Here is a 20,158-nt window from a genome sequence, read left to right on the forward strand (position 1 = left end):
TGTTGGAGAATCCGGGCATCAATCCCGGTACCTCTCGCATGCAAAGCGAGCGCTCTACCAATTGAGCTAATTCCCCATGTTCCACTTCATTTAGAACATTTAATGTACAAACAATCTATACTCACATTTTCAATTAAAAGGAATGTTGGAGAATCCCGGCATCGATCCCGGTACCTCTCGCATGCAAAGCGAGCGCTCTACAAATTGAGCTAATTCCCCATGTTCCACTTAATTTAGACCATTTAATGTACAACAAATCTATACTTACATTTTCTATTAAAAGGAATGTTGGAGAATCCGGGCATCAATCCCGGTCCCTCTCGCATGCAAAGCGAGCGCTCTACCAATTGAGCTAATTCCCCATGTTCCACTTCATTTAGACCTTTTAATGTACAAAAAATCTATACTCGTATTTTCTATTAAAAGGAATGTTGGAGAATCCGGGAGTCGATCCCGGTACCTCTCGAATGCAAAGCGAGCGCTCTACCAATTCAGCTAATCCCCCATGTTCCACTTCATTTAGACCATTTAATGTACAAACAATCTGTACTCACATTTTCTATTAAAAGGACTGTTGGAGAATCCGGGCATCGATCCCGGTACCTCTCGCATGCAAAGCGAGCGCTCTGCCAATTGAGCTAATTCCTCATGTTCTACTTCATTTAGACCATTTAATGTACAAAAAAATCTATACTCACATTTTCTATTAAATGGAATGTTGGAGAATCCGGGCATCGATCCCGATACCTCTCGCATGCAAAGCGAGCGCTCTACCAATTGAGCTAATTCCCCATGTTCCACTTCATTTAGGTCATTTAATGTACAAAACAACTATACTCACATTTTCTATTAAAAGCAATGTTGGAGAATCCGGGCATCGATCCCGGTACCTCTCGCATGCAAAGCGAGCGCTCTACCAATTGAGCTAATTCCCCATGTTCCACTTTATTTAGACCATTTACTGTACAAAAAATCTATACTCACATTTTCTATTAAAAGGAATTTTGGAGAATCCGGGCATCGATCCCGGTACCTCTCGCATGCAAAGCGAGCGCTCTACCAATTGAGCTAATTCCCCATGTCCCACTTAATTTAGACCATTTAATGTACAAAAAATCTATACTCACATTTTCTATTAAAAGGAATGTTGGAGAATCCGGGCATCGATCCCGGTACCTCTCGCATGCTAAGTTATTGCTCTACCATTTGAGCTAATTCCCCATGTTCCACTTCATTTAGAACATTTAATGTACAAACAATCTATACTCACATTTTCTATGAAAAGGACTGTTGGAGAATCCGGGCATCGATCCCGGTGCCTCTCGCATGCAAAGCGAGCGTTCTACCAATTGAGCTAATTCCCCATGTTCCACTTAATTTAGAACATTTAATGTACAAAAAATCTATACTCACATTTTCTATTAAAAGGAATGTTGGAGAATCCTGGCATCGATCCCGGTACCTCTCGCATGCACAGCGAGCGCTCTACCAATTGAGCTAATTCCCCATGTTCCACTTCATTTAGACCATTTAATGTACAACAAATCTATACTCACATTTTCTATTAAAAGGAATGTTGGAGAATCCGGGCATCGATCCCGGTACCTCTCGCATGCAAAGCGAGCGCTCTACCAATTGAGCTAATTCCCCATGTTCCACTTCATTTAGAACATTTAATGTACAAACAATCTATACTCACATTTTCTTTTAAAAGGAATGTTGGAGAATCCGGGCATCGATCCCGGTACCTCTCGCATGCAAAGCGAGCGCTCTACCAATTGAGCTAATTCCCAATGTTCCACTTCATTTAGAACATTTAATGTACAAATAATCTATACTCTCATTTTCTATGAAAATGAATGCTGGAGAATTCGGGCATCGATCCCGGTTCCTCTCGCATGCAAAGCGAGCGCTCTACCAATTGAGCTAATTCCTCATGTTCCACTCCATTTAGAACATTTAATGTACAACAAATCTATACTCACATTTTCTATTAAAATGAATGTTGGAGAATCCGGGCATCGATCCCGGTACCTCTCGCATGCAAAGCGAGCGCTCTACCAATTGAGCTAATTCCCCATGTTTCACTTCATTAAGACCATTTAATGTACAAAACATCTATATTCACATTATCTATTGAAAAGCTTGTTGGAGAATCCGGGCATCGATCCCGGTACCTCTCGCATTATAAGCAAATGCTCTACCAATTGAGCTAATTCCCCATGTTCCACTTCATTTAGACCATTTAATGTACAAACAATCTATACTCACATTTTCTATTAAAAGGAATGTTGGAGAATCTTGGCATCGATCCCGGTACCTCTCGCATGCTAAGCGAGCGCTCTACCAATTGAGCTAATTCCCCATGATCCACTTCATTTAGAACATTTAATGTACAAAACATCTATACTCACATTTTCTATTAAAACGTATGTTGGAGAATCCGGGCATCGATTCCGGTACCTCTCGCATGCAAAGCGAGCGCTCTACCAATTGAGCTAATTCCCCATGTTCCACTTCATTTAGAACATATAATGTACAAAAAATCTATACTCACATGTCTATTAAAAGGAATGTTGGAGAATCCGGGCATCGATCCCGGTACCTCACGCATGCAAAGCGAGCGCTCTACCAATTGTGCTAATTCCACATGTTCGGCTTCATTTAGAACATTTAATGTACAAAACATCTATACTCACATATTCTATTAAAAGGAATGTTGGAGCATCCCCGCATCGATCCTTGTACCTCTCGCATGCAAAGCGAGCGCTCTACCAATTGAGCTAATTCCCCATGTTCCACTTCTTGTAGACCATTTAATGTACAACAAATCTATACTCACATTTTCTATGAAAAGGAATGTTTGAGAATCCGGACCTCGATCCCGGTACCTCTCGCATGCAAAGCGAGCGCTCTACCAATTGAGCTAATTCCCCATGTTCCACTTCATTTAGACGATTTAATGTACAAAAAATCTATACTCACATTTTCTATGAAAATGAATGTTGGAGAATCCGGGCATCGATCCCGGTATTTCTCGCATGCAAAGCGAGCGCTTTACCAATTGAGCTAATTCCCAATGTTCCACTTCACTTAGACCATTTAATGCACAAAAAGTCTATACTCACATTTACTATTGAAAGGAAGGTTGGAGAATCCGGGCATCGATCCCGGTACCTCTCGCATGCAAAGCGAGCGCTCTACCAATTGAGCTTATTCCCCATGTTCCACTTCATTTAGACCATTTAATGTACAAAAAATCTATACTCACATTTTCTATTAAAAGGAATGTTGGAGAATCCGGGCATCGATCCCGGTACCTCTCGCATGCAAAGCGAGCGCTCTACCAACTGAGCTAATTCCCCATGTTCCACTTCATTTAGAACATTTAATGTACAACAAATCTATACTCACATTTTCTATTAAAAGGAATGTTGGAGAATCCGGGACTCAATCCCGGTACCTCTCGCATGCAAAGCGAGCGCTCTACCAATTGAGCTAATTCCCCATGTCCCACTTCATTTAGAACATTTAATGTACAAAAAATCTATACTCGTATTTTCAATTAAAAGGAATGTTGGAGAATCCGGGAGTCGATCCCGGTACATCTCGAATGCAAAGCGAGCGCTCTACCAATTGAGCTAATTCCCCATGTTCAACTTCATTTAGACCATTTAATGTTCAAAAAGTCTATACTCACATTTTCTATTAAAAGGAATGTTGGAGAATCCGGGCATCGATCCCGGTACCTATCGCATGCAAAGCGAGCGCTCTACCAATTGAGCTAATTCCTCATGTTCCACTTCATTCAGACCATTTAATGTACAAAACATCTATACTCACATTTTCTATTAAACGGAATGTTGGAGAATCCGGGCATCGATCCCGGTACCTCTCGCATGCAAAGCGAGCGCTCTACCAATTGAGCTAATTCCCCATGTTCCACTTCATTTAGACCATTTACTGTACAAAAAATCTATACTCACATTTTCTATTAAAAGGAATTTTGAAGCCTCCGGGCATCGATCCCGGTACTTCTCGCATGCAAAGCGAGCGTTCTACCAATTGAGCTAATTCCCCATGTCCCACTTCATTTCGACCATTTAATGTACAACAAATCTATAGTCACATTTTCTATTAAAACGTATGTTGGAGAATCCGGGCATCGATCCCGGTACCTCTCGCATGCTAAGTGAGCGCTCTACCATTTGAGCTAATTCCCCATGTTCCACTTCATTTAGAACATTTAATGTACAAAAAATCTTGACTCTCATTTTCTATGAAAAGGAATGCTGGAGTCCGGGCATCGATCCCGGTACCTCTCGCCTGCAAAGCGAGCGCTCTACCAATTGAGCTAATTCCCCATGTTCCACTTCATTCAGAATATTTAATGTACAAAAAATCTATACTCACATTTTCTATGAAAAGGAATGTTGGAGAATCCGGGCATCGATCCCGGTACCTCTCGCATACAAAGCGAGCGCTCTACCAATTGAGCTAATTCCCCATGTTCCACTTCATTTAGAACATTTAATGTACAAAAGGTCTATACTAACATTTTCTATTAACAGGAATGTTGGAGAATCCGGGCATCGATCCCGGTACCTCTCGCATGCAAAGCGAGCGCTCTACCAATTGGGCTAATTCCCAATGTTCCACTTCATTCAGAATATTTAATGTACAAAAAATCTATACTCACATTTTCTATGAAAAGGAATGTTGGAGAATCCGGGCATCGATCATGGTACCTCTCGCATGCAAAGCGAGCGCTCCACCAATTGAGCTAATTCCCCATGTTCCACTTCTTTTAGACCATTTAATTTACAAAATTTCTATACTCACATTTTCTATTAAAAGGAATGTTGGAGAATCCGGGCATCGATCCCGGTACCTCTCGCATGCAAAGCGAGCGCTCTACCAATTGAGCTAATTCCCCATGTTCCACTTCATTTAGACCATTTAATGTAAAAAAAATCTATACTCACATTTTCTATGAAAATGAATGTTGGAGAATCCGGGCATCGATCCCGGTACCTCTCGCATGCAAAGCGAGCGCTCTACCAATTGAGCTAATTCCCCATGTTCCACTTCATTTAGACCATTTAATGTACAACAAATCTATACTCACATTTTCTATGAAAAGGAATGTTGGAGAATCCGGGCATCGATCCCGGTACCTCTCGCATGCAAAGCGAGCGCTCTAACAATTGAGCTAATTCCCCATGTTCCACTTCATTTAGACCATTTAATGTGCAAACAATCTATACTCACATTTTCTATGAAAATGAATGTTGGAGAATCCGGGCATCGATCCCGGTACCTCTCGCATGCTCAGCGAGCGCTCTACCAATTGATCAAATTCCCCATGTTCCACTTTATTTAGACGATTTAATGTACAAAAAATCTATACTCACATTTTCTATTAAAAGGAATGTTGGAGAATCCGGGCATCGATCCCGGTACCTCTCGCATGCAAAGCGAGCGCTCTACCAATTGAGCTAATTCCCAATGTTCCACTTCACTTAGACCATTTAATGTACAAACAGTCTATACTCACATTTTCTATTAAAAGGAATGTTGGAGAATCCGGGCATCGATCCCGGTACCTCTCGCATGCAAAGCGAGCGCTCTACCAATTGAGCTAATTCCCCATGTTCCACTTCATTTAGAATATTTAATGTACAAATAATCTGTACTCTCATTTTCTATGAAAAGGAATGTTGGAGAATCCGGGCATCGATCCCGGGGCCTCTCGCATGCAAAGCGAGAGCTCTACCAATTGAGATAATTCCCCATGTTCCACTTCATTTAGACCATTTAATGTACCAACAATCTATACTCACATTTTCTATTAAAAGGAATGTTGGAGAATCCGGGCATCGATCCCGGTACCTCTCGCATGCAAAGCGAGCGCTCTACCAATTGAGCTAATTCCGCATGTTCCACTTCATTTAGACCATTTAATGTACAGACAATCTATACTCACATTTTCTGTGAAAAGGAATGTTGTAGAATCCGGGCATCGATCCCGGTACCTCTCGCATGCAAAGCGAGCGCTCTACCAATTGAGCTAATTCCCCATGTTCCACTTCATTTAGAACATTTAATGTACAAAAAATCTATACTCACATTTTCTATCAAAAGGAATGTTGGAGAATCCGGGCATCGATCCCGGTACCTCTCGCATGCAAAGCGAGCGCTCTACTAATTGATCTAATTCCCCATGTTCCACTTTATTTAGACGATTAAATGTACAAAAAATCTATACTCACATTTTCTATTAAAAGGAATGTTGGAGAATCCGGGCATCGATCCCGGTACCTCTCGCATGCAAAGCGAGCGCTCTACCAATTGAGCTAATTCCCAATGTTCCACTTGACTTAGACCATTTAATGTACAAACAGTCTATACTCACATTTTCTATTAAAAGGAATGTTGGAGAATCCGGGCATCGATCCCGGTACCTCTCGCATGCAAAACGAGCGCTCTACCAATTGAGCTAATTCCCCAAGTTCCACTTCATTTAGAACATTTAATGTACAAATAATCTATACTCTCATTTTCTATGAAAAGGAATGTTGGAGAATCCGGGCATCGATCCCGGGGCCTCTCGCATGCAAAGCGAGAGCTCTACCAATTGAGCTTATTCCCCATGTTCCACTTCATTTAGACCATTTAATGTACAAAAAATCTATACTCACATTTTCTATTAAAAGGAATGTTGGAGAATCCGGGCATCGATCCCGGTACCTCTCGCATGCAAAGCGAGCGCTCTACCAATTGAGCTAATTCCCCATGTTCCACTTCATTTAGACCATTTAATGTACAAAACATCTATACTCACATTTTCTGTGAAAAGGAATGTTGTAGAATCCGGGCATCGATCCCGGTACCTCTCGCATGCAAAGCGAGCGCTCTACCAATTGAGCAAATTCCCCATGTTCCACTTCATTTAGAACATTTAATGTACAAAAAATCTATACTCTCATTTTCTATAAAGAGGTTTGTTGGAGAATCCGGGCATCGATCCCGGTACCTCTCGCATGCAAAGCGAGCGCTCTACCAATTGAGCTATTTCCCCATGTCCCACTTATTTTAGAACATTCAATGTACAAAAATCTATACTCACATTTTCTATTAAAAGGAATGTTGGAGAATCCGGGCATCGATCCCGGTACCTCTCGCATGCAAAGCGAGCTCTCTACCAATTGAGCTAATTCCCCATGTTCCACTTCATTTAGAACATTTAATGTACAAAAAATCTATACTCACATTTTCTATTAAAAGGAATGTTGGAGAATCCGGGCATCGATCCCGGTACCTCTCGCATGCAAAGCGAGCGCTCTACCAATTGAGCTAATTCCCCATGTTCCACTTCATTTAGACCATTTAATGTACAACAAATCTATACTCGCATTTTCTATTAAAAGGAATGTTGGAGAATCCGGGCATCGATCCCGGTACCTCTCGCATGCAAAGCGAGCGCTCTACCAATTGAGCTAATTCCCCATGTTCCACTTCATTTAGAACATTTAATGTACAAACAATCTATACTCAAATTTTCTATGAAAAGGAATGTTGGAGAATCCGGGTATCGATCCCGGTACCTCTCGCATGCAAAGCGAGCGTTCTACCAATTGAGCTAATTCCCCATGTTCCACTTCATTTAGACCATTTAATGTACAACAAATCTATACTCACATTTTCTATTAAAAGGAATGTTGGAGAATCCTGGCATCGAACCCGGTACCTCTCGCATGCAAAGTGAGCGCTCTACCAATTGAGCTAATTCCCCATGTTCCACTTCATTTAGACCATTTAATGTACAACAAATCTATACTCACATTTTCTATGAAAAGGAATGTTGGAGAATCCGGGCATCGTTTCGGTACCTCTCGCATGCAAAGCGAGCGCTCTACCAATTGAGCTAATTCCCCATGTTCCACTTAATTTAGAACATTTAATGTACAACAAATCTATACTCACATTTTCTATTAAAAGTAATGTTGGAGAATCCGGGCATCGATCCCGGTACCTCTCGCATGCAAAGCGAGCGCTCTACCAATTGAGCTAATTCCCTATGTTCCACTTCATTTAGAACATTTAATGTACAAATAATCTATACTCTCATTTTCTATGAAAAGGAATGCTGGAGAATTCGGGCATCGACCCGGTACCTCTCGCATGCAAAGCGAGCGCTCTACCAATTGAGCGGATTCCTCATGTTCAACTCCATTTAGAACATTTAATGTACAAAAAATCTACACTCACATTTTCTATGAAAAGGAATGTTGGAGAATCCGGGCATCGATCCCGGTACCTCTCGCATGCAAAGCGAGCGCTCTACCAATTGAGCTAATTCCCCATGTCCCACTTATTTTAGAACATTCAATGTACAAAAATCTATACTCACATTTGCTATTAAAAGGAATGTTGGAGAATCCGGGCATCGATCCCGGTACCTCTCGCATGCAAAGCGAGCTCTCTACCAATTGAGCTAATTCCCCATGTTCCACTTCATTTAGAACATTTAATGTACAAAAAATCTATACTCACATTTTCTATTAAAAGGAATGTTGGAGAATCCGGGCATCGATCCCGGTACCTCTCGCATGCAAAGCGAGCGCTCTACCAATTGAGCTAATTCCCCATGTTCCACTTCATTTAGACCATTTAATGTACAACAAATCTATACTCACATTTTCTATTAAAAGGAATGTTGGAGAATCCGGGCATCGATCCCAGTACCTCTCGCATGCAAAGCGAGCGCTCTACCAATTGAGCTAATTCCCCATGTTCCACTTCATTTAGAACATTTAATGTACAAACAATATATACTCACATTTTCTATGAAAAGGAATGTTGGAGAATCCGGGTATCGATCCCTGTACCTCTCGCATGCAAAGCGAGCGTTCTACCAATTGAGCTAATTCCCCATGTTCCACTTCATTTAGAACATTTAATGTACAACAAATCTATACTCACATTTTCTATTAAAAGGAATGTTGGAGAAACCTGGCATCGATCCCGGTACCTCTCGCATGCAAAGTGAGCGCTCTACCAATTGAGCTAATTCCCCATGTTCCACTTCATTTAGACCATTTAATGTACAACAAATCTATACTCACATTTTCTATTAAAAGGAATGTTGGAGAATCCGGGCATCGATTCGGTACCTCTCGCATGCAAAGCGAGCGCTCTACCAATTGAGCTAATTCGGCATGTTCCACTAGATTTAGAACATTTAATGTACAACAAATCTATACTCACATTTTCTATTAAAAGGAATGTTGGAGAATCTGGGCACCGATCCCGGTACCTCTCGCATGCAAAGCGAGCGCTCTACCAATTGACCTAATTCCCCATGTTCCACTTCATTTAGAACATTTAATGTACAAATAATCTATACTCTCATTTTCTATGAAAAGGAATGCTGGAGAATTCGGGCATCGACCCGGTACCTCTCGCATGCAAAGCGAGCGCTCTACCAATTGAGCGGATTCCTCATGTTCAACTCCATTTAGAACATTTAATGTACAAAAAATCTATACTCACATTTTCTATGAAAAGGAATGTTGGAGAATCCGGGCATCGAACCCGGTACCTCTCGCATGCAAAGCGAGCGCTCTACCAATTGAGCTAATTCCCCATGTCCCACTTATTTTAGAACATTCAATGTACAAAAAATCTATACTCACATTTTCTATTAAAAGGAATATTGGAGAATCCGGGCATCGATCCCGGTAACTCTCGCATGCAAAGCGAGCGCTCTACCAATTGAGCTAATTCCCCATGTTCCACTGCATTTAGAACATTTAATGTACAAAAAATCTATACTCACATTTTCTATTAAAAGGAATGTTGGAGAATCCGGGCATCGATCCCGGTACCTCTCGCATGCAAAGCGAGCGCTCTACCAATTGAGCTAATTCCCCATGTTCCACTCCATTTAGACCATTTAATGTACAACAAATCTATACTCACATTTTCTATTAAAAGGAATGTTGGAGAATCCGGGCATCGATCCCGGTACCTCTCGCATGCAAAGCGAGCGCTCTACCAATTGAGCTAATTCCCCATGTTCCACTTCATTTAGAACATTTAATGTACAAAAAATCTATACTCACATTTTCTATAAAGAGGTTTGTTGGAGAATCCGGGCATCGATCCCGGTACCTCTCGCATGCAAAGCGAGCGCTCTACCAATTGAGCTAATTCCCCATGTCCCTCTTATTTTAGAACATTCAATGTACAAAAAATCTATATTCACATTTTCTATTAAAAGGAATATTGGAGAATCCGGGCATCGATCCCGGTAACTCTCGCATGCAAAGCGAGAGCTCTACCAATTGAGCTAATTCCCCATGTTCCACTGCATTTAGAACATTTAATGTACAAACAATCTATACTCACATTTTCTATTAAAAGGAATGTTGGAGAATCCGGGCATCGATCCCGGTACCTCTCGCATGCAAAGCGAGCGCACTACCAATTGAGCTAATTCCCCATGTTCCACTTCATTTAGACCATTTAATGTACAACAAATCTATACTCACATTTTCTATTAAAAGGAATGTTGGAGAATCCGGGCATCGATCCCGGTACCTCTCGCATGCAAAGCGAGCGCTCTACCAATTGAGCTAATTCCCCATGTTCCACTTCGTTTAGAACATGTAATGTACAAACAATCTATACTCACATTTTCTATGAAAAGAAATGTTGGAGAATCCGGGTATCGATCCCGGTACCTCTCGCATGACAAAGCGAGCGTTCTACCAATTGAGCTAATTCCCCATGTTCCACTTCATTTAGAACATTTAATGTACAAAAAATCTATACTCACATTTTCTATTAAAAGGAATGTTGGAGAATCCTGGCATCGAACCCGGTACCTCTCGCATGCAAAGCGAGCGCTCTACCAATTGAGCTAATTCCCCATGTTCCACTTCATTTAGACCATTTAATGTACAACAAATCTATACTCACATTTTCTATTAAAAGGAATGTTGGAGAATCCGGGCATCGATCCCGGTACCTCTCGCATGCAAAGCGAGCGCTCTTCCAATTGAGCTAATTCGGCATGTTCCACTTAATTTAGACCATTTAATGTACAAACAATCTATACTCACATTTTCTATTAAAAGGAATGTTGGAGAATCCGGGCATCGATCCCGGTTCCTCTCGCATGCAAAGCGAGCGCTCTACCAATTGAGCTAATTCCCCATGTTCCACTTCATTTAGAACATTTAATGTACAAATAATCTATACTCTAATTTTCTATGAAAAGAAATGCTGGAGAATTCGGGCATCGATCCGGTACCTCTCGCATGCAAAGCGAGCGCTCTACAAATTGAGCTGATTCCTCATGTTCAACTCCATTTAGAACATTTAATGTACAAAAAATCTTTACTCACATTTTCTATGAAAAGGAATGTTGGAGAATCCGGGCATCGATCCCGGTACCTCTCGCATGCAAAGCGAGCGCTCTACTAATTGAGCAAATTCCCCATGTTCCACTTCATTTAGACCATTTAATGTACAAACAATCTATACTCACATTTTCTATGAAAATGAATGTTGGAGAATCCGGGCATCGATCCCGGTACCTCTCGCATGCAAAGCGAGCGCTCTACCAATTGATCTACATCCCCATGTTCCATTTCATTAAGACCATTTAATGTACAAAAAATCTATACTAACATTCTCTATTAAAAGGAATGTTGGAGAATCCGAGCATCGATCCCGATACCTCTCGCATGCTAAGAGAGCGCTCTACCAATTGAGCTAATTCCCCATGTTCCACTTCATTTAGGTCATTTAATGTACAAAACATCTATACTCACATTTTTATTAAAAGGAATGTTGGAGAATCCGGGCATCGATCCTGGTACCTCTCGCATGCAAAGCGAGCGCTCTACCAATTGAGCTAATTCCCCCTGTCCAACTCAATTTATACCATTTAATGTACAAAAAATCTATACTCACATTTTCTATTAAAACGTATGTTGGAGAATCCGGGCATCGATCCCGGTACCTCTCGCCTGCTAAGTGAGCGCTCTACCAATTGAGCTAATTCCCCATGTTCCACTTCATTTAGAACATTTAATGTACAAAAAATCTATACTCTCATTTTCTATGAAAAGGACTGCTAGAGAATCCGGGCATCGATCCCGGTACCTCTCGCATGCAAAGCGAGCGCTCTACCAATTGAGCTAATTCCCCATGTTCCACTTAATTCAGAATATTTAATGTACAAAAAATCTATACTCACATTTTCTATTAAAAGGAATGTTGGAGAATCCGGGCATCGATCCCGGTACCTCTCGCATGCAAAGCGAGCGCTCTACTAATTGAGCTAATTCCCCATGTTCCACTTCATTTAGACCATTTTATGTACAAAAAATCTATACTCACATTTTCTATTAAAAGGAATGTTGGAGAATCCGGGCATCGCTCCCGGTACCTCTCGCATGCAAAGCGAGCGCTCTACTAATTGAACTAATTCCCCATGTTCCACTTCATTTAGAACATTTAATGTACAAAAAATCTATACTCACATTTTCTATTAAAAGGAATGTTGGAGAATCCGGGCATCGATCCCGGTACCTCTCGCATGCAAAGCGAGCGCTCTACCAATTGAGCTAATTCCCCATGTTCCACTTCAGTTAGAACATTTAATGTACAAAAAATCTATACTCACATTTTCTATTAAAAGGAATGTTGGAGAATCCGGGCATCGATCCCGGTACCTCTCGCATGCAAAGCGAGCGCTCTACCAATTGAGCTAATTCCCTATGATCCACTTCATTTAGAACATTTAATGTACAAAAAATCTATAATCACATTTTCTATTAAAAGGAATGTTGGAGAATCTTGGCATCGATCCCGGTACCTCTCGCCTGCTAAGCGAGCGCTCTACCAATTGAGCTAATTCCCCATGATCCACTTCATTTAGAACATTTAACGTACAAAAAATCTATACTCACATTTTCTATTAAAAGGAATGTCGGAGAATCCGGGCATCGATTCCGGTACCTCTGGCATGCTAAGTGAGCGCTCTACCATTTGAGCTAATTCCCCATGTTCCACTTCATTTAGAACATTTAATGTACAAAAAATCTATACTCACATTTTCTATTAAAAGGAATGTTGGAGAATCCGGCAATCGATCCCAGTACCTCACGCATGCAAAGCGAGCGCTCTACCAATTGTGCAAATTCTCCATGTTCGGCTTCATTTAGAACATTTATTGTACAAAAAATCTATACTCAAATTTTCTATTAAAAGGAATGTTGGAGCATCCGGGCATCGATCCCGGTACCTCTCGCATGCAAAGCGAGCGCTCTACAAATTGAGCTAATTCCCCATGTTCCACTTAATTTAGACAATTTAATGTACAAAAAATCTATACTCACATTTTCTATTAAAAGGAATGTTGGAGAGTCCGGGCATCGATCCCGGTACTTCTCGCATGCAAAGCGAGCGCTCTACCAATTGAGCTAATTCCCTATGTTCCACTTCTTTTAGACCATTTAATGTACAAAAAAATCTATACTAACATTCTCTATTAAAAGGAATGTTGGAGAATCCGAGCATCGATCCCGATTCCTCTCGCATGCTAAGAGAGCGCTCTACCAATTGAGCTAATTCCCCATGTTCCACTTCATTTAGGTCATTTAATGTACAAAACATCTATACTCACATTTTTATTAAAAGGAATGTTGGAGAATCCGGGCATCGATCCTGGGACCTCTCGCATGCTAAGCGAGCGCTCTACCAACTGAGCTAATTCCCCATGTCCAACTCAATTTATACCATTTAATGTACAAAAAATCTATACTCACATTTTCTATTAAAACGTATGTTGGAGAATCCGGGCATCGATCCCGGTACCTCTCGCATGCAAAGCTAGATCTCTACCAATTGAGCTAATTCCCCATGTTCAACTTCATTTAGAACATATAATGTCCAAAAAATCTATACTCACATTTTCTATGAAAAGGAATGTTGGAGAATCACGGCATCGATGCCGGTACCTCTCGCATGCAAAGCGAGCGCTCTACCAATTGAGCTAATTCCCCATGTTCCACTTCATTTAGAACATTTAATGTACAAAAATCTATACTCACATTTTCTATGAAAAGGAATGTTGGAAAATCCGGGCATCGATCCTTGTACCTCTCGCATGCAGAGCGAGCGCTCTACCAATTGAGCTAATTCCCCATGGTCCACTTAATTTAGAACATTTAATGTACAAAAAATCTATACTCACATTTTCAATGAAAAGGAATGTTGGAGAATCAGGGTATCGATCCCAGTACCTCTCACATGCAAAGCGAGCGCTCTACAAATTGAGCTAATTCCCCATGTTCCACTTCATTTAGAACATATAATGTACAAAAAATCTATACTCACCTTTTCTATTAAAAGGAATGTTGGAGAATCCGGGTATCGATCCCGGTACCTCTCGCATGCAAAGCGAGCGCTCTACCAATTGAGCTCATTCCCCATGTTCCACTTAATTTAGAACATTTAATGTACAAAAAATTTATACTCACATTTTCTATGAAAAGGAATGTTGGAGAATCCGGGCATCGATCCCGGTACCACTCGCATGCAAAGCGAGCGCTCTACCAATTGAGCTAATTCCCCATGTTACACTTTATTTAGAACATTTAATGTACAAAAAATCTATACTCACATTTTCTATTAAAAGGCATGTTGGAGAATCCGGGCATCGATCCCGGTACCTCTCGCATGCGAAGCGAGCGCTTTACCGATTGAGCTAATTCCCCATCTTCGAACGAATTTAGAACATTTAATGTACAAAAAATCTATACTCACATTGTTTATGAAAAGGAATTTGTTAGAATCCGGGCATCGATCCCGGTACCTCTCGCATGCAAATCTAGCGCTCTACTTATTGAGCTAATTCCCCATGTTCCACTTTATTTAGAACATTTAATGTACAAAAAATCTATACTCACATTTTCTATTAAAAGGACTGCTAGAGAACCCGGTTATCGATCCCGGTACCTCTCGCATGCAAAGCGAGCGCTCTACCAATTGGGCTAATTCCCCATGAACCACGTAATGTTGACCATTTAATGTACAAAAAATCTATACTCACATGTTCTATTAAAAGGAATGTTGGAGAATCCGGGCATCGATCCCGGTACCTCTCGCATGCAAAGCGAGCGCTCTATATTAATTGAGGTAATTCCCCATGTTCCACGTCATTTAGAACATTTAATGTACAAAAAATCTATACTGACATTTTCTATGAAAAGGAATGTTTGAGAAACCGGGCATCGATCCTGGTACTTCTCGCATGCAAAGCGAGCGCTCTACCAATTGAGCTAATTCCCCATGTCCCACTTCATTTAGAACATTTGATGTACAAAAAATCTATACTCAGATTTTCTATGAAAAGGAATGTTGGAGAATCCGGGCATCGATCCCGGTACCTCTCGCATGCAAAGCGAGCGCTCTACCAATTGAGCTAATTCCCCATGTTCCAGTGCACTTAGAACATTTAATGTACAAACAATCAATATTTACATTTTCTATGAAAAGGAATGTTGGAGTATCCGGGAATCGATCCCGGTTCCTCTCGCATGCAAAGCGAGCGCTCTACATATTGAGCTACTTCCCCATGTTCCGCTTTATTCAGAAAAGTAAATGTACAAAAAATCTATACTCACATTTTCTATGAAAAGGAATGTTGGAGAATCCGGGCATCGATCCCGGTATCTCTCGCATGCAAAGCGAGCACTCTACCAATTGAGCTAATTCCCCATGTTCCACTTCATTTAGAACATTTAATGTACAAAAAATCTATACTCACATTTTCTATTAAAAGGAATGTTGGAGACTCCGGGCATCGATCCCGGTACCTTTCTCATGCAAAGCGAGCGCTCTACCAATTGAGCTAATTCCCCATGTTCCAGTGCACTTAGAACATGTAATGTACAAAAAATCTATACTTACATTTTCTATGAAAAGGAATGTTGGAGAATCCGGGCATCGATCCCGGTACCTCTCGCATGCAAAGCGAGAGCTCTACCAATTGAGCTAATTCCCCATGTTCCACTTTATTTAGAACATTTAATGTACAAAAAATCTATACTCACATTTTCTATGAAAAGGAATGTTGGAGAATCCGGGCATCGATCCCGGTACCTCTCGCATGCAAAGCGAGCGCTCTACCAATTGAGCTAATTCCCCATGCTCCACTTCATTCAGAACATTTAATGTACAAAAAATCTATACTCACATTTTCCATGAAAAGAATGTTGGAGAATCCCGGCATCGATCCCGGTACCTCCCGCATGCAAAGCTAGCGCTCTACAAATTGAGCTAATTGCCCATGTTCCACTTCATTTAGAAGATTTAATGTACAAAAAATCTATACTCACATTTTCTATTAAAAGGAATGTTGGAGAATCCGGGCATCAATCCCGGTACCTCTCGCATGCAAAGCGAGCGATCTACCACTTGCGCTTATTCCCCATGTTCAACTTTATTTAGAACATTTACTGTACAAAAAATCCATACTCACATTTTCTATGAAAAGGAATGTTGGAGAATCCGGGCATCGATCCCGGTACCTCTCGCACGCAAAGCGAGCGTTCTACCTATTGCGCTAATTCCCCATGTGCCACTTCATTTAGAACATTTAATGTACACAAAATCTATACTCATATTTTCTATTAAAAGGAATGTTTGAGAATCCGGGCATCGATCCCGGTACCTCTCGCATGCAAAGCGAGCGCTCTACCAATTGAGCTAATTCCCCATGTTCCACTGCATGAAGACCATTTTATGTACAAAAAATCTATACTCACATTTTCAATTAAAAGAAATGTTGGAGAATCCGGGCATCGATCCCGGTACCTCTCGCATGCAAAGCGAGCGCTTTACCAATTGAGCTAATTCCACATGTTCAACTTCAGTTAGAACACTTAATGTATAAAAAATCTATACTCACATTTTCTATTAAAAGGAATGTTGGAGAATCCGGGCATCGATCCCGGTACCTCTCGCATGCAAAGCGAGCGCTCTGCCAATTGAGCTAATTCCCCATGTTCCACTTCATTTAGAACATTTAATGTACAAAACATCTATACTCACATGTTCTTTTAAAAGGAATGTTTGAGAATCATGCAAAGCGAGCGCTCTACCAATTGAGTTAATTCCCCATGTTCCACTTCACGTAGACCATTTAATGTACAAAAAATATATACTAACATTTTCTTTTAAAAGGAATGTTGGAGAATCCGGGCATCGATCCCGGTCCCTCTCGCATGCAAAGCGAGCGCTCTACCAATTGAGCTAATTCTCCGTGTTCCACTTCATTTAGAACATTTAATGTACAAAAAATCTATACTCACATTTTCTATTAAAAGGAATGTTGGAGACTCCGGGCATCGATCCCGGTACCTCTCGCATGCAAAGCGAGCGCTCTACCAATTGGGCTAATTCCCCATGCTCCACTTCATTTAGAACATTTAATGTACAAAAAATCTATACTCATATTTTCTATGAAAAGGAATGTTGGAGAATCCGGGTATCGATCCCGGTACCTCTCGCATGCAAAGCGCGCGCTCTACCAATTGAGCTAATTCCCCATGTTCCACTTCATTTAGAACATGTAATGTACAAAAAATCTATACTCACATTTTCTATAAAAAGGAATGTGTGAGAATCCGGGCATCGATCCCGGTACCTCTCGCATGCAAAACGAGCGCTCTACCAATTGAGCTAATTCCCCATATTCCAGTGCACTTAGAACATTTAATGTACAAAAAATCTATACTTACATTTTCTATGAAAAGGAATGTTGGAGCATCGTGGAAACGATTCCGGTACCTCTCGCATGCAAAGCGAGCGCTCTACCAATTGAGCTAATTCCCCATGTTTCACTTCATTTAGAACATTAAATGTACACAAAATTTATACTCACATTTTCTATGAAAAGGAATGTTGGAGAATCCGGGCATCGATCCCGGTACCTCTCGCATGCAAAGCGAGCGCTCTACCAATTGAGCTAATTCCCCATGTTCCACTTCATTTAGAACATTTAATGTACAAAAATTCTATACTCACATTTTCTATAAAAAGGAATGTTGGAGAAGATGGGCATCGATCCCGGTACCTCTCGCATGCAAAGCGAGCGCTCTACCAATTGAGCTAATTCCCCATATTCCAGTGCACTTAGAACATTTAATGTACAAAAAATCTATACTTAAATTTTCTATGAAAAGGAATGTTGGAGCATCGTTGCAACGATTCCGGTACCTCTCGCATGCAAAGCGAGCGCTCTACCAATTGAGCTAATTCCCCATGTTTCACTTCATTTAGAACATTTAATGTACAAAAAATCTATACTCACATTCTCTATGAAAAGGAATGTTGGAGAATCCGGGCATCGATCCCGGTATCTTTCGCATGCAAAGCCAGCGATCTACCAATTGAGCTGATTCCCCAAGTTCCACGTGATTTAGACCATTGAATGTACAAAAAATCTATACTCACATTTTCTATGAAAAGGAATGTTGGAGAGTCCGGGCATCGATCCCGGTACCTCTCGCATGCAAAGCGAGCGCTCTACAAATTGAGCTTATTCCCCATGTTCCACTGCATGAAGACCATTTTATGTACAAAAAATCTATACTCACATTTTCAATTAAAAGAAATGTTGGAGAATCATGGCATCGATCCCGGTACCTCTCGCATGCAAAGCGAGCGCTCTACCAATTGAGCTAATTCCCCATGTTCAACTTCAGTTAGAACATTTAATGTACAAAAAATCTATACTCACATTTTCTATTAAAAGGACTGTTGGAGAATCCGGGCATCGATCCCGTACCTCTCGCATGCAAAGCGAGCGCTCGGCCAATTGAGCTAATTCCCCATGTTCCACTTCATTTAGAAAATTAATGTACAACAAATCTATACTCACATGTTCTTTTAAAAGGAATGTTTGAGAATCCGGGCATCGATCCCGGTACCTCTCGCATGCAAAGCGAGCGCTCTACCAATTGAGTTAATTCCCCATGTTGTATTCACGTAGACCATTTAATGTACAAAAAATATATACTAACATTTTCTTTTAAAAGTAATGTTGGAGAATCCGGGCATCGATCCCGGTACCTCTCGCATTCAAAGCGAGCGCTCTACCAATTGAGCCAATTCTCCGTGTTCCACTTCATTTAGAACATTTAATGTACAAAAAATCTATACTCACATTTTCTATTAAAAGGAATGTTGGAGACTCCGGGCATCGATCCCGGTACCTCTCGCATGCAAAGCGAGCGCTCTACCAATTGGGCTAATTCCCCATGATCCACTTCCTTTAGAACATTTAATGTACAAAAAATCTATACTCACATTTTCTATTAAAAGGAATGTTGGAGAATCCGGGCATCGATCCCGGTACCTCTCGCATGCAAAGCGAGCGATCTACCACTTGCGCTTATTCCCCATGTTCAACTTTATTTAGAACATTATCTGTACAAAAAATCCATACTCACATTTTCTATGAAAAGGAATGTTGGAGAATTCGGGCATCGATCCCGGTACCTCTCGCACGCAAAGCGAGCGTTCTACCTATTGCGCTAATTCCCCATGTGCCACTTCATTTAGAACATTTAATGTACACAAAATCTATACTCATATTTTCTATTAAAAGGAATGTTGGAGAATCCGGGCATCGATGCCAGTACCTCTCGCTTGCAAAGCGAGCGCTCTACCAATTGAGCTTATTCCCCATGTTCCACTGCATGAAAACCATTTTATGTACAAAAAATCTATACTCACATTTTCAATTAAAATGAATGTTGGAGAATCCGGGCATCGATCCCGGTACCTCTCGCGTGCAAAGCGAGCGCTCTACCAATTGAGCTAATTCCCCATGTTCAACTTCATTTAGAACATTTAATGTACAACAAATCTATACTCACATGTTCTTTTAAAAGGAATGTTTGAGAATCCGGGCATCGATCCCGGTACCTCTCGTATGCAAAGCGAGCGCTCTACCAATTGAGTGAATTCCCCATGTTCCACTTCACGTAGACCATTTAATGTACAAAAAATCTATACTCACATTTTCTATGAAAAGGAATGTTGGAGAATCCGGGCAACGATCCCGGTACCT

General features: G+C 40.9%; 60 non-coding genes across 60 annotated transcripts; all 60 read right to left on the reverse strand.

Annotated features, from left to right (window-relative positions):
- Positions 1 to 3: 3 nt before the first annotated feature.
- Positions 4 to 76, reverse strand: Trnaa-ugc (transfer RNA alanine (anticodon UGC)). The gene has a single exon. It is a non-coding gene; the product is annotated as a tRNA-Ala (tRNA).
- Positions 77 to 289: 213 nt separating this feature from the next.
- On the reverse strand, positions 290 to 362 carry Trnaa-ugc (transfer RNA alanine (anticodon UGC)). The gene has a single exon. It is a non-coding gene; the product is annotated as a tRNA-Ala (tRNA).
- Positions 363 to 719: 357 nt separating this feature from the next.
- Positions 720 to 792, reverse strand: Trnaa-ugc (transfer RNA alanine (anticodon UGC)). Its single transcript has one exon. It is a non-coding gene; the product is annotated as a tRNA-Ala (tRNA).
- A 70-nt stretch (positions 793 to 862) lies between these two features.
- On the reverse strand, positions 863 to 935 carry Trnaa-ugc (transfer RNA alanine (anticodon UGC)). The gene has a single exon. It is a non-coding gene; the product is annotated as a tRNA-Ala (tRNA).
- Positions 936 to 1,005: 70 nt separating this feature from the next.
- On the reverse strand, positions 1,006 to 1,078 carry Trnaa-ugc (transfer RNA alanine (anticodon UGC)). Its single transcript has one exon. It is a non-coding gene; the product is annotated as a tRNA-Ala (tRNA).
- Positions 1,079 to 1,291: 213 nt separating this feature from the next.
- On the reverse strand, positions 1,292 to 1,364 carry Trnaa-ugc (transfer RNA alanine (anticodon UGC)). Its single transcript has one exon. It is a non-coding gene; the product is annotated as a tRNA-Ala (tRNA).
- A 213-nt stretch (positions 1,365 to 1,577) lies between these two features.
- Positions 1,578 to 1,650, reverse strand: Trnaa-ugc (transfer RNA alanine (anticodon UGC)). Its single transcript has one exon. It is a non-coding gene; the product is annotated as a tRNA-Ala (tRNA).
- A 356-nt stretch (positions 1,651 to 2,006) lies between these two features.
- On the reverse strand, positions 2,007 to 2,079 carry Trnaa-ugc (transfer RNA alanine (anticodon UGC)). Its single transcript has one exon. It is a non-coding gene; the product is annotated as a tRNA-Ala (tRNA).
- Positions 2,080 to 2,149: 70 nt separating this feature from the next.
- Trnay-aua (transfer RNA tyrosine (anticodon AUA)) lies at positions 2,150 to 2,222 on the reverse strand. The gene has a single exon. It is a non-coding gene; the product is annotated as a tRNA-Tyr (tRNA).
- Positions 2,223 to 3,292: 1,070 nt separating this feature from the next.
- Positions 3,293 to 3,365, reverse strand: Trnaa-ugc (transfer RNA alanine (anticodon UGC)). Its single transcript has one exon. It is a non-coding gene; the product is annotated as a tRNA-Ala (tRNA).
- A 70-nt stretch (positions 3,366 to 3,435) lies between these two features.
- Trnaa-ugc (transfer RNA alanine (anticodon UGC)) lies at positions 3,436 to 3,508 on the reverse strand. Its single transcript has one exon. It is a non-coding gene; the product is annotated as a tRNA-Ala (tRNA).
- A 70-nt stretch (positions 3,509 to 3,578) lies between these two features.
- Positions 3,579 to 3,651, reverse strand: Trnaa-ugc (transfer RNA alanine (anticodon UGC)). Its single transcript has one exon. It is a non-coding gene; the product is annotated as a tRNA-Ala (tRNA).
- Positions 3,652 to 3,864: 213 nt separating this feature from the next.
- Positions 3,865 to 3,937, reverse strand: Trnaa-ugc (transfer RNA alanine (anticodon UGC)). Its single transcript has one exon. It is a non-coding gene; the product is annotated as a tRNA-Ala (tRNA).
- Positions 3,938 to 4,863: 926 nt separating this feature from the next.
- Positions 4,864 to 4,936, reverse strand: Trnaa-ugc (transfer RNA alanine (anticodon UGC)). The gene has a single exon. It is a non-coding gene; the product is annotated as a tRNA-Ala (tRNA).
- Positions 4,937 to 5,006: 70 nt separating this feature from the next.
- Positions 5,007 to 5,079, reverse strand: Trnaa-ugc (transfer RNA alanine (anticodon UGC)). The gene has a single exon. It is a non-coding gene; the product is annotated as a tRNA-Ala (tRNA).
- Positions 5,080 to 5,149: 70 nt separating this feature from the next.
- On the reverse strand, positions 5,150 to 5,222 carry Trnaa-ugc (transfer RNA alanine (anticodon UGC)). Its single transcript has one exon. It is a non-coding gene; the product is annotated as a tRNA-Ala (tRNA).
- Positions 5,223 to 5,578: 356 nt separating this feature from the next.
- Trnaa-ugc (transfer RNA alanine (anticodon UGC)) lies at positions 5,579 to 5,651 on the reverse strand. The gene has a single exon. It is a non-coding gene; the product is annotated as a tRNA-Ala (tRNA).
- A 70-nt stretch (positions 5,652 to 5,721) lies between these two features.
- On the reverse strand, positions 5,722 to 5,794 carry Trnaa-ugc (transfer RNA alanine (anticodon UGC)). The gene has a single exon. It is a non-coding gene; the product is annotated as a tRNA-Ala (tRNA).
- Positions 5,795 to 5,864: 70 nt separating this feature from the next.
- Positions 5,865 to 5,937, reverse strand: Trnaa-ugc (transfer RNA alanine (anticodon UGC)). Its single transcript has one exon. It is a non-coding gene; the product is annotated as a tRNA-Ala (tRNA).
- A 70-nt stretch (positions 5,938 to 6,007) lies between these two features.
- On the reverse strand, positions 6,008 to 6,080 carry Trnaa-ugc (transfer RNA alanine (anticodon UGC)). The gene has a single exon. It is a non-coding gene; the product is annotated as a tRNA-Ala (tRNA).
- Positions 6,081 to 6,436: 356 nt separating this feature from the next.
- Positions 6,437 to 6,509, reverse strand: Trnaa-ugc (transfer RNA alanine (anticodon UGC)). The gene has a single exon. It is a non-coding gene; the product is annotated as a tRNA-Ala (tRNA).
- A 70-nt stretch (positions 6,510 to 6,579) lies between these two features.
- Positions 6,580 to 6,652, reverse strand: Trnaa-ugc (transfer RNA alanine (anticodon UGC)). The gene has a single exon. It is a non-coding gene; the product is annotated as a tRNA-Ala (tRNA).
- A 70-nt stretch (positions 6,653 to 6,722) lies between these two features.
- On the reverse strand, positions 6,723 to 6,795 carry Trnaa-ugc (transfer RNA alanine (anticodon UGC)). Its single transcript has one exon. It is a non-coding gene; the product is annotated as a tRNA-Ala (tRNA).
- Positions 6,796 to 7,008: 213 nt separating this feature from the next.
- Positions 7,009 to 7,081, reverse strand: Trnaa-ugc (transfer RNA alanine (anticodon UGC)). The gene has a single exon. It is a non-coding gene; the product is annotated as a tRNA-Ala (tRNA).
- A 212-nt stretch (positions 7,082 to 7,293) lies between these two features.
- Trnaa-ugc (transfer RNA alanine (anticodon UGC)) lies at positions 7,294 to 7,366 on the reverse strand. Its single transcript has one exon. It is a non-coding gene; the product is annotated as a tRNA-Ala (tRNA).
- Positions 7,367 to 7,436: 70 nt separating this feature from the next.
- On the reverse strand, positions 7,437 to 7,509 carry Trnaa-ugc (transfer RNA alanine (anticodon UGC)). The gene has a single exon. It is a non-coding gene; the product is annotated as a tRNA-Ala (tRNA).
- Positions 7,510 to 7,579: 70 nt separating this feature from the next.
- On the reverse strand, positions 7,580 to 7,652 carry Trnaa-ugc (transfer RNA alanine (anticodon UGC)). Its single transcript has one exon. It is a non-coding gene; the product is annotated as a tRNA-Ala (tRNA).
- A 355-nt stretch (positions 7,653 to 8,007) lies between these two features.
- Trnaa-ugc (transfer RNA alanine (anticodon UGC)) lies at positions 8,008 to 8,080 on the reverse strand. The gene has a single exon. It is a non-coding gene; the product is annotated as a tRNA-Ala (tRNA).
- A 212-nt stretch (positions 8,081 to 8,292) lies between these two features.
- Positions 8,293 to 8,365, reverse strand: Trnaa-ugc (transfer RNA alanine (anticodon UGC)). The gene has a single exon. It is a non-coding gene; the product is annotated as a tRNA-Ala (tRNA).
- A 212-nt stretch (positions 8,366 to 8,577) lies between these two features.
- Positions 8,578 to 8,650, reverse strand: Trnaa-ugc (transfer RNA alanine (anticodon UGC)). Its single transcript has one exon. It is a non-coding gene; the product is annotated as a tRNA-Ala (tRNA).
- Positions 8,651 to 8,720: 70 nt separating this feature from the next.
- On the reverse strand, positions 8,721 to 8,793 carry Trnaa-ugc (transfer RNA alanine (anticodon UGC)). Its single transcript has one exon. It is a non-coding gene; the product is annotated as a tRNA-Ala (tRNA).
- A 783-nt stretch (positions 8,794 to 9,576) lies between these two features.
- On the reverse strand, positions 9,577 to 9,649 carry Trnaa-ugc (transfer RNA alanine (anticodon UGC)). Its single transcript has one exon. It is a non-coding gene; the product is annotated as a tRNA-Ala (tRNA).
- Positions 9,650 to 9,719: 70 nt separating this feature from the next.
- On the reverse strand, positions 9,720 to 9,792 carry Trnaa-ugc (transfer RNA alanine (anticodon UGC)). Its single transcript has one exon. It is a non-coding gene; the product is annotated as a tRNA-Ala (tRNA).
- A 70-nt stretch (positions 9,793 to 9,862) lies between these two features.
- Trnaa-ugc (transfer RNA alanine (anticodon UGC)) lies at positions 9,863 to 9,935 on the reverse strand. The gene has a single exon. It is a non-coding gene; the product is annotated as a tRNA-Ala (tRNA).
- Positions 9,936 to 10,005: 70 nt separating this feature from the next.
- Trnaa-ugc (transfer RNA alanine (anticodon UGC)) lies at positions 10,006 to 10,078 on the reverse strand. The gene has a single exon. It is a non-coding gene; the product is annotated as a tRNA-Ala (tRNA).
- A 70-nt stretch (positions 10,079 to 10,148) lies between these two features.
- Positions 10,149 to 10,221, reverse strand: Trnaa-ugc (transfer RNA alanine (anticodon UGC)). The gene has a single exon. It is a non-coding gene; the product is annotated as a tRNA-Ala (tRNA).
- A 70-nt stretch (positions 10,222 to 10,291) lies between these two features.
- Positions 10,292 to 10,364, reverse strand: Trnaa-ugc (transfer RNA alanine (anticodon UGC)). Its single transcript has one exon. It is a non-coding gene; the product is annotated as a tRNA-Ala (tRNA).
- A 213-nt stretch (positions 10,365 to 10,577) lies between these two features.
- Trnaa-ugc (transfer RNA alanine (anticodon UGC)) lies at positions 10,578 to 10,650 on the reverse strand. Its single transcript has one exon. It is a non-coding gene; the product is annotated as a tRNA-Ala (tRNA).
- Positions 10,651 to 10,864: 214 nt separating this feature from the next.
- Trnaa-ugc (transfer RNA alanine (anticodon UGC)) lies at positions 10,865 to 10,937 on the reverse strand. The gene has a single exon. It is a non-coding gene; the product is annotated as a tRNA-Ala (tRNA).
- Positions 10,938 to 11,150: 213 nt separating this feature from the next.
- On the reverse strand, positions 11,151 to 11,223 carry Trnaa-ugc (transfer RNA alanine (anticodon UGC)). Its single transcript has one exon. It is a non-coding gene; the product is annotated as a tRNA-Ala (tRNA).
- A 640-nt stretch (positions 11,224 to 11,863) lies between these two features.
- On the reverse strand, positions 11,864 to 11,936 carry Trnaa-ugc (transfer RNA alanine (anticodon UGC)). Its single transcript has one exon. It is a non-coding gene; the product is annotated as a tRNA-Ala (tRNA).
- Positions 11,937 to 12,149: 213 nt separating this feature from the next.
- On the reverse strand, positions 12,150 to 12,222 carry Trnaa-ugc (transfer RNA alanine (anticodon UGC)). The gene has a single exon. It is a non-coding gene; the product is annotated as a tRNA-Ala (tRNA).
- Positions 12,223 to 12,292: 70 nt separating this feature from the next.
- Trnaa-ugc (transfer RNA alanine (anticodon UGC)) lies at positions 12,293 to 12,365 on the reverse strand. Its single transcript has one exon. It is a non-coding gene; the product is annotated as a tRNA-Ala (tRNA).
- Positions 12,366 to 12,578: 213 nt separating this feature from the next.
- Positions 12,579 to 12,651, reverse strand: Trnaa-ugc (transfer RNA alanine (anticodon UGC)). The gene has a single exon. It is a non-coding gene; the product is annotated as a tRNA-Ala (tRNA).
- Positions 12,652 to 12,721: 70 nt separating this feature from the next.
- Trnaa-ugc (transfer RNA alanine (anticodon UGC)) lies at positions 12,722 to 12,794 on the reverse strand. Its single transcript has one exon. It is a non-coding gene; the product is annotated as a tRNA-Ala (tRNA).
- A 928-nt stretch (positions 12,795 to 13,722) lies between these two features.
- On the reverse strand, positions 13,723 to 13,795 carry Trnaa-agc (transfer RNA alanine (anticodon AGC)). The gene has a single exon. It is a non-coding gene; the product is annotated as a tRNA-Ala (tRNA).
- A 641-nt stretch (positions 13,796 to 14,436) lies between these two features.
- Trnaa-ugc (transfer RNA alanine (anticodon UGC)) lies at positions 14,437 to 14,509 on the reverse strand. Its single transcript has one exon. It is a non-coding gene; the product is annotated as a tRNA-Ala (tRNA).
- Positions 14,510 to 14,579: 70 nt separating this feature from the next.
- Positions 14,580 to 14,652, reverse strand: Trnaa-ugc (transfer RNA alanine (anticodon UGC)). The gene has a single exon. It is a non-coding gene; the product is annotated as a tRNA-Ala (tRNA).
- A 70-nt stretch (positions 14,653 to 14,722) lies between these two features.
- Positions 14,723 to 14,795, reverse strand: Trnaa-cgc (transfer RNA alanine (anticodon CGC)). The gene has a single exon. It is a non-coding gene; the product is annotated as a tRNA-Ala (tRNA).
- A 644-nt stretch (positions 14,796 to 15,439) lies between these two features.
- Positions 15,440 to 15,512, reverse strand: Trnaa-ugc (transfer RNA alanine (anticodon UGC)). Its single transcript has one exon. It is a non-coding gene; the product is annotated as a tRNA-Ala (tRNA).
- Positions 15,513 to 15,725: 213 nt separating this feature from the next.
- On the reverse strand, positions 15,726 to 15,798 carry Trnaa-ugc (transfer RNA alanine (anticodon UGC)). Its single transcript has one exon. It is a non-coding gene; the product is annotated as a tRNA-Ala (tRNA).
- A 213-nt stretch (positions 15,799 to 16,011) lies between these two features.
- Positions 16,012 to 16,084, reverse strand: Trnaa-ugc (transfer RNA alanine (anticodon UGC)). The gene has a single exon. It is a non-coding gene; the product is annotated as a tRNA-Ala (tRNA).
- Positions 16,085 to 16,154: 70 nt separating this feature from the next.
- Trnaa-ugc (transfer RNA alanine (anticodon UGC)) lies at positions 16,155 to 16,227 on the reverse strand. Its single transcript has one exon. It is a non-coding gene; the product is annotated as a tRNA-Ala (tRNA).
- Positions 16,228 to 16,725: 498 nt separating this feature from the next.
- On the reverse strand, positions 16,726 to 16,799 carry Trnaa-ugc (transfer RNA alanine (anticodon UGC)). Its single transcript has one exon. It is a non-coding gene; the product is annotated as a tRNA-Ala (tRNA).
- Positions 16,800 to 17,011: 212 nt separating this feature from the next.
- Trnaa-ugc (transfer RNA alanine (anticodon UGC)) lies at positions 17,012 to 17,084 on the reverse strand. Its single transcript has one exon. It is a non-coding gene; the product is annotated as a tRNA-Ala (tRNA).
- A 187-nt stretch (positions 17,085 to 17,271) lies between these two features.
- Positions 17,272 to 17,344, reverse strand: Trnaa-ugc (transfer RNA alanine (anticodon UGC)). The gene has a single exon. It is a non-coding gene; the product is annotated as a tRNA-Ala (tRNA).
- Positions 17,345 to 17,557: 213 nt separating this feature from the next.
- On the reverse strand, positions 17,558 to 17,630 carry Trnaa-ugc (transfer RNA alanine (anticodon UGC)). The gene has a single exon. It is a non-coding gene; the product is annotated as a tRNA-Ala (tRNA).
- A 356-nt stretch (positions 17,631 to 17,986) lies between these two features.
- Trnaa-ugc (transfer RNA alanine (anticodon UGC)) lies at positions 17,987 to 18,059 on the reverse strand. Its single transcript has one exon. It is a non-coding gene; the product is annotated as a tRNA-Ala (tRNA).
- A 1,068-nt stretch (positions 18,060 to 19,127) lies between these two features.
- On the reverse strand, positions 19,128 to 19,200 carry Trnas-uga (transfer RNA serine (anticodon UGA)). Its single transcript has one exon. It is a non-coding gene; the product is annotated as a tRNA-Ser (tRNA).
- Positions 19,201 to 19,842: 642 nt separating this feature from the next.
- Positions 19,843 to 19,915, reverse strand: Trnaa-ugc (transfer RNA alanine (anticodon UGC)). The gene has a single exon. It is a non-coding gene; the product is annotated as a tRNA-Ala (tRNA).
- Between the last annotated feature and the right edge of the window lie 243 nt (positions 19,916 to 20,158).

This window comes from Euprymna scolopes, chromosome 39 (assembly GCF_053919585.1).
Source record: "Euprymna scolopes isolate OS-2025 chromosome 39, ASM5391958v1, whole genome shotgun sequence".
Taxonomy (NCBI): Eukaryota; Metazoa; Mollusca; class Cephalopoda; order Sepiida; family Sepiolidae; genus Euprymna; species Euprymna scolopes.